We start from the raw sequence: 7,769 nt of genomic DNA on the forward strand, positions 1-7,769 counted from the left end.
CATTATCCCTGACAATTGCAGAGTCAATAACATCAGAATCACCCATAGAGATACACCCAGCAACACTTGAACACAACCAATAGACATTTCAGGCCAAATATGTCCCAAGTGGAATGCCATTACTGGCTTCAGTGGAGTTACATCAGCCATGAATTTATCACCTGCAGCTGTCAAACCTAATATGAGAAGAGTATATTTCAGGCATATTTAAAAGCTAAATTACATGGAAAGAGGTTTCAGGGGAGCATTTAAACTCTCGGTCACAGTGCGGAGATTCCATCCCCTAGAGCTTTGTGCTAAGCGAGTAGGAATTAGGAAATGGAACCAGCTAGAAGCTGAAAGAGAAGCTTGATCAATCTACTTTGTCTTTTCAGGGTGAAGTTTAACTATATTTTAATCCAGAGTTTGTCCTTGTGGCTCTGGTCTGGTTGATACCTCTGTGCATGCTATTTTGTATTGTCAGTTATATAAGGAGGCTCAATTAAAACTTGTCTCTCTGCTCCTTTGAAAATTTCCTGGACATATGGATGAGTTCTACCTAAACGGTTTGCTTTCTAATCCTGATGTTGAGGTTAATACCAAAATGGCTAGGTTTTGCTACATTATTTGTAAAATTCATTCAGTATCTTTATAATGCTGAGATGTTTTTGGTCTATAGCCGCAATAACATTTTCTTTTATATTTTAAAAGAACAGGGAGGGATTTTTTGAAAGGAAATTCCCTTTATTTTACCCCTCACAATCCATTGTTCCTGGAATTGTATTTTCTTTTTTAAATGAGAAACTGAATTTTGAAGCTCTAGTCACAAATAATTTTATTTGAATGTGCCATACTGGTGGTGAAAAAGGAACTGAAACTGAACAAATGAGTTTTTCATTGTTATTCTGAAACAGAATATGAATATGAAAAGGAACTGAAACTGAACAAATGAGTTTTTCATTGTTATTCTGAAACAGAATATGAAACATATTCTCAAGCTGGTATTCTCCCCATTTGAGAATACCCAAAACACATTCATCATTCTTCATCATCACATTCATCATCATCATTCATGTGATAGCAGTCATGAACGCTGCTGAAGATTATAGAATCCCATGAATGAGGGGCTGTAGTACACAAGGACCAGGCAATAAAGTAAAATCAACACCTATGGAATTTAATGAAGACTGTCTTTTGGTTTCCTACCCAGCAAACAATCCAGCTCAGCTTCCTTGATATCAGGCTTGTGTATGTGTTCCACCCCACAGTCTGACACTCAACTAGGCTGTAACAAAGCATTCTTCAGAAACTGGCCTCATTCAAGGTATGGATTTCTTACAACCACCACAGGGCCCAGGCCTATGCCCACTCCCCACCATGTGAAGGATCTTATCAGGGGGCCAATTGTCTGAACCAGCTCCAAGTGTTATATAATAATGCGAAATCAAGTGATATACATATATTTTTATTTATTTAAGTATTTCTATACTGCCCAAAATTTGCATCTCTGGGCAGTTAGCAATTAAAATCATTTAAAACATCAAATCAATTAACAATTGAAATCATTTAAAACATTAAATGATTAATGTTTTGATTAAATTAAAAATGATTAAATTAAAACATTTAAAACCCAGTATTAAAGATTTTTAGACGATGAATCTAATTAAAAGCCTGGGTGAATAAATGTGTCTTCAGTGCCTTTTTAAAAGTTGCCAGAACTTTTAAAAATGGTGTTTAGAATAATGTTTTTAGAGTTCACCTTCATGGATATCTTGGAGGTTCCGTTCGCCAAAGATAGGATAAGCAATATCTTAACAGTTGCTTCTCCTCAGTGGACAGGGGCAAAATCCATGTTTGTCTTTAGATTAATAGGCAAGCAGTAACTGGATCCCAGACTGTTGTCTACTCATTAATATCTCCCTTTCTAGGATACTCCACACACACATTTGCTCCCATCTGCTTCCCTCTTATTTTAGATTGTCATGCCATCACTGATAGGAGCATTTTTGTACATCACTGATTGCTGATAAAGCTGTTTAAAATAAGGGGAACGTTTAACCAGGAGGAAACTTTAAAAGGGGGGGGGGATCTTGACAAGCAGAAGTGAAAGAAAAGAACAAATGATAGTGCTAGAAAAAACACTCCAGGATATGCAATCCTTAAACATTATGTGAGTACAGAAGAAATCAAGCACTTCCTGGAAAACGGCCAAAAAACCCAAAAACCCATGGCCTGTTTTAGTATCCTGAAATGACTCCACTTCCTTGCATAGATGAAAACCTATCCAGCAGAGGTACCCAAACTTTCCCAAATCCTATTCTTCTGACTTTCTTTAAGTGCAAGGCTGTTTTATCAGCATAAAACATATCACTAACAGAGAATGTCTCAGTTACTGAAGAACTGCCCCAGCTGTAGACACCTTGAAGTCATTTCCATCAAGTCTTCCTTTGATACAGAGCACCTGAAGTCTTTTGCCATTGTGTCAGTTGAATTCAGCTAGCAGCCAAACTTAAAGGTTCCCCTGGCTATGATACTTTGCAGCCTAACCTCCTTTTGTTTATACTAATGGGCTAACAGTTCTGGAAATCAGAAGCACAAAAGGGCAAGGCTGGAATACTTCCAGATTTATTGGGTGCTTTTTCACAGTTCCCCTTCATTTCAGTAAGACTCAGGTGCAACTTCTCACTGGATCGTGCCAAGGTTTGCAGGTGCACTAATGTTGTGTATTAGTATTGGTCATACATATTGATTGGATCATAAATACAGAAATCCTATGTATTGGGCCATGCCAGGAGGGATGGGGCTGAAATTAAAATGAGCAAAGACGATGAAGTCTTTTTATTAGGCCTTTAAAAAAATGCAATGAACGCCTGTCATTTCTATTTAAAAATAAGAAAATCTATTAGGAAACGACAATTGTCAGAGGAAATCTCTTGTGTCTGAGGCAAGAGTCATAACTGAAGGTTAGCTGTCAGGGGAAACCTACTTGCTGTAGCAGCCAAAGAAGCTCGTCAGTCTTGCTAAGCAATGGAGTAGTTTCTGTCATGGCCGCTGAAAGGACTGACATGGAGTCCTGAGAGAACAGCTTCATCACTACAGTTGAAATGAGAACAACTTTGGTTTTTTAGCCATTCTGAGGAGTAACTCAGAAACTCTTTGTGTTGACCTTTGCGGCAATGCTAGCTGGAAGCTAGAATGTGCATTGTAAATAATGACCCATTTAATCCAGAAGCTTCCTGCATTCACCCACCCCATGGCACTCTAGAGCTAAACTAAAATGCACAATGAAATTCTATACAAGCAGATATGATTATATTATTAGTAGTATCATTTTCATCGTTATCATCATCACCATCACCACCACCATCATCATTATGCCTCATTTCTTACAGATTCACACTTGCATATTTTTATTCAAAAGTGCCATTGTAAAATTCAGGGCCAACCACAAAGCATGCAACCAACTGAGTTTAGACATCTTAAATTCAAGCAGTTCTTCATTTGGTCAAAAGCAGCCAGGAGACAGGATTTGGACCAAGGGCCATGGAACTAAAGCAAGTAATTCTTTCTCTCTTGCTGTTTCCCTGACTCAGACGCCCCCTCTCACACAGTTGATATTAGTCACGGATAAGACATGTGCAAAATAGCAAGACTGACTGATTCTGAATTTGTCCTGTGCTTTTTCACAGCCTCCATTCACTTCAATAGGGCTTGGGCAGAGATTGCCAATGGATTTTGCCAAGATCTGCAAGTGCACTCATATTCTGGATTAGTTGTATCAATCACAGATATTGACTGGTCATAAATATAGAAATGGGAACCCATCTTTTCCCCAAGTGTCTCCATGAGCCAATGTGGTGTAATGGTTAGAGTGTTGTATGAGGACTGGAGAGACCTGGGTTCAAATCTCTGCTCAACCATAAACCTACCTCACCGAGTTATTATGGAGAGAAGGAGCATGTAAAGCCACCCTGAGAGCTCCTTAGAGGAAGGGTGGATATAAATTTAATAGATACTGTTGCAACACATAGGGCAAGACACTTTACAGCTAGGGCTAACCCAGGAGCTGACATGGGAATGATACAAAGGGGAAACCACAAGCCTCTAATGCAAAGTACTACGCATTTAATGAAATACAGTCAATATATGTCTCACATGGGGGGGGGTTCAATAAAATGGGGAATCAATAAAATAGGTATCTAACTGTAATGCTAACAAACCAAATTGTTAGTGTGGGGAAACTGCAAGAAGCTAAAGTCACTTGCATGAAGAAAAGCAATACGTTCAATAAGACTCATTGAAATGAATGGAATAAACCATGGAATTTTAAAAGGCGCAACTCCTAGCGAGTCTCATTGGTATTAAACTAGCTGTTAATATGGCAATGGTACATGGGGATGATTTCTGAGGCAGACAGGGGGCTAACTGACAAGGGAAACAACAACTCGGAGAAATAGCTGGATTAGAAAGGGGGGGATAGGCCAAATACATAATGCAATGCAGCTGCATTTCTGGTGAATTAGCTGCATGTAATGTGAAATGTCTGAACATGAGAGGGCTAGGTTTCCAGTTTCACTATAATGTAGGTGGATAGCTTAGGGAGTCTGGATGGAGATTTTTTGAGGTTTGAAGCCAGTTCTTGGGCACCCTCTCTGGCTTGGTGGAGCCCATTCTGCTCCTTGGAGTTTAAGGTGATGAAACAACTTGGAGGATGGCGAGTAATGTTGGAGGCAGACCTGTAACAAATCTGACCAAATACTGGTTAGAGAGCCCATTTTTGGGACTACAGTTGTCCCTCGTCCACTGCAGTTTTCCCAGTCGGGGTTTTGAGTATTGGGAAAATAAGACCTCCCTCACCAACCGCAATTTGAGTATCCACAAATCTTGTGGGTTTTTGTTTGCTCAAGAGGCAGGAAATTTGTGGAGAATCGGAGGAGTTTTGGAGAGGTGTTGGATAAGTGTTTGAGAGCTGTCTTGGAGGAGTTTTGGAGGAGTTGGAGTTGAGTTAGGAGAGAGTGCTAGAGAGATTGCTAGGGAATTGGGGGCTGTAGATGTTGGGTGCTGGGGGGAGCCTGCATGGGTTGGGGGGCTGCATGGCTGCTGTGTCTTAACTGCTTGCTGCTGTGGGGAGCCTGCATGAGTTGGGGGGCTGTAATGGCTTCTGTGTCTTAACCGCTGCTTTTGCACTGTTGCAAGGCTGATGGCTGCTGTGTCTTCACAGCATTTTGGAGGCGCTGGAGTCGAGCAAAGAGAGATTGGGAGAGGCGGAGGTGAGAGCTGTGGAAATTGAGGGCTGAAAATGTGGGGGGACTGTAATGTTTCTGTGTCCTAACTGCTTCTTTTGCACTGCTTTTTAGGGAGAGGTAGAGAAGCGGAGGTGAGAGGGAGAGGGTTAGTGCGGGGGGAGAGGGAGGGGGGAGAGATCAGAAAATGGGTCCAAAGTGTGCAGGCAGGGGCGTAGCAAGGTTGGAGTGGGCCCAGAGACAAGATTTTAAAATGGGGGCCCCCCACTCAAAGTCCAGGGCCTCCGCACACCCCAGGCCCCCAAGGATTTAAGTCTGATATTCCAAAATAAGTATGCTGCCTGGAAATACATTTCACTGAATACACACACGCACACGTCACAATATATAGTGATATACATTGAGTACTATACATTTGTTTTACTTTTAATGCCTAGAACACACTAGAAAGATGAATGATTAAAATGGGCCCCTCGCTGCAGATTAGCCAAGGAGACTTTCAACCATGCAGGGTGAGCCTATGTTTGCTTTCTCAGAATTCTGAACAAATTCAGTCAAGTTTGATTGCAGGAGGTTTTTCACAGGAGGCTTTTAAAGCCCTTTAAGACACATCTCCTCTGGAATGGAGGTGCTGCATTCACATGTTGGCCAGATTTACCCTGAAGTCCCTGCAAGTGATTGGGGAGCAGTTCACACACAAGAAAAATAAAATAAAAGCACCACACATGCTTCACAGTTCTCACTCAGACCTTCTGGGTTGCAAAACAACTTGAACATAAGTGCATTTATAAATGAATGAATAAAATAAATATAATACTGTTTCTTCCAGAAGTTTTTGTAATTTTCTGCCATGAAACAAGCCACTTATAGGACTTTTTAGATAGTTTTTTTTTAAGCCAGCAAATTTTCCAAGCTGTTTAAAAATAAATATTCAGAGACTTCTCAGTCCCCCCCCCCACATATCAAAGCCCTATGGCAAGCAGATCCCTATATATCCGGGTGGGGGTGGGGGTGGGGAAGGTAACCACAAAAAGGAGTTCACACTCTACCTGGCAGCAAGGGGTCTTCTGCTGCAAAGAACAGTGGTGGCCTCTCTGGCTGCCTCCTCCTTCCTGGCTGGCTTGGGCCCTACTGCAGTTCAGGCTTCACAGAGGCCTACACCAGGCCTCCGTGGAAGCCCCGCCCACCCGCCGATCAGCTGAGAGGGAGCTCTTTGCAGCTTGTCTGCTCCCTCGATTGCCGGCCAGGAGAACAAGCTGGAGAGACGGCGAACAGGGCAAGTGGCTGAGGAGCCTTGGGGCTGGGCAGGGGGCAATGGGGAGTCACGTGAGGTGCCTCTGGGGGGCCCCTCCAGGCAGTGGGGCCCCCAGACAACTGTCTCCCCTTGCCCTGTCGTTGTTACGCGCCTGTGTGCAGGCAAGGGAAAGGAAAATGCTATGGCCAAGCAGGCAAGGAATGTCATGTCCCTGGAGGACAACATTAAAGTCTTGGACTGCCTGAAGGAGGGCCAAAGCAACAGCGTGGTTGGAAGATTGTTCGGGGTCAATGAATCGACCATCCGCAGCATCAAGAAGAACGAGGATGCCATCAGAGGCAGTGTTGCCAGTGGGACCCAGTCCTCTCTCAAGGTTTCATACATGCCACAAGACCCCAATGTTGAGAAGATGGAGAAGGCCCTGAATATCTGGATGAAGGAATAAGCACAAAAAAGGTCCTACTCAGCACCCGCATGATCTGCATCAAGGCACAGCAGATCTACTGGCACCTGGTGGAGAGTTCTGGAGAGGGAGACCCTGAGAGTTTTCAAGCCAACAAGGGCTGGTTTGAAAACTTCAAGAAGCATTTCAGCCTGCACTACATGAAACTTGTTGGGGAGATTGCCTCTGCAGACCAGGAGGCTGTAGCTGTTTTTCCTGCTGAGCTGAAGAGTCTGATAGAGGAGAAGGGCTATGTGCCAGACCAGGTGTTCAGTGCGGATGAGACCGGATTCTTCTGGAAGAGGATGCCTAACCGCACCTTCATCACCAAGGAAAAGAGAAGGGCTCCAGGATTCAAGGGTGCAAAGGACAGGCTGGGCCTTTTGTTCTGTGCCAATGCTTCAGGTGGCCTGATGGTCAAGCCCATGCTGGTGTACTGGTCCAAGAATCCACAGGCACTGAAGAGCAAGAACATGAACCACCTCCCTGTGTTCTGGGCTGTGAACCAGAATGCCTGGATAACACGCTACATCTTCATGCCTTGGTTTTGACAACTGCTTTGTGCATGAGGTAGAGCACTACCTAAGAGATTAAAACCTGGCCTTAAAGGTGCTGCTGCTCTTCGACAATGCCCCAGGGCATCCTCTGGAACTGCTGCTTGCCCACCCCAATGTGGAAGTGGTTTTCATGCCTCCAAACACTACATCGCTCATCCAACTGATGGACCAAGGCATCATCAGGCTTTCAAAACTCATTACACCAGGCAGAACTTAGAGCACATAGCTGACCTGATGGATGGAAACCCCAACATGTTTCTGAAGGAAACCTGGAAGGGCTACAACACTGCAGT

The 7,769-nt window shown here is 43.4% G+C and overlaps 1 long non-coding RNA gene across 1 annotated transcript in view; it reads right to left on the reverse strand.

The window, feature by feature from the left end:
* The window catches only part of LOC128330593 (uncharacterized), a 54,534-nt gene extending 48,193 nt beyond the window's left edge, over window positions 1-6,341 (reverse strand). The window contains exon 1 of the long non-coding RNA XR_008310169.1: window positions 6,272-6,341. This is a non-coding gene — a long non-coding RNA (uncharacterized LOC128330593). The remainder of the gene's footprint in view (window positions 1-6,271) is intronic.
* Window positions 6,342-7,769: the final 1,428 nt, after the last annotated feature.

This window comes from Hemicordylus capensis, chromosome 1 (assembly GCF_027244095.1).
Source record: "Hemicordylus capensis ecotype Gifberg chromosome 1, rHemCap1.1.pri, whole genome shotgun sequence".
Lineage (NCBI taxonomy): Eukaryota > Metazoa > Chordata > Lepidosauria > Squamata > Cordylidae > Hemicordylus > Hemicordylus capensis.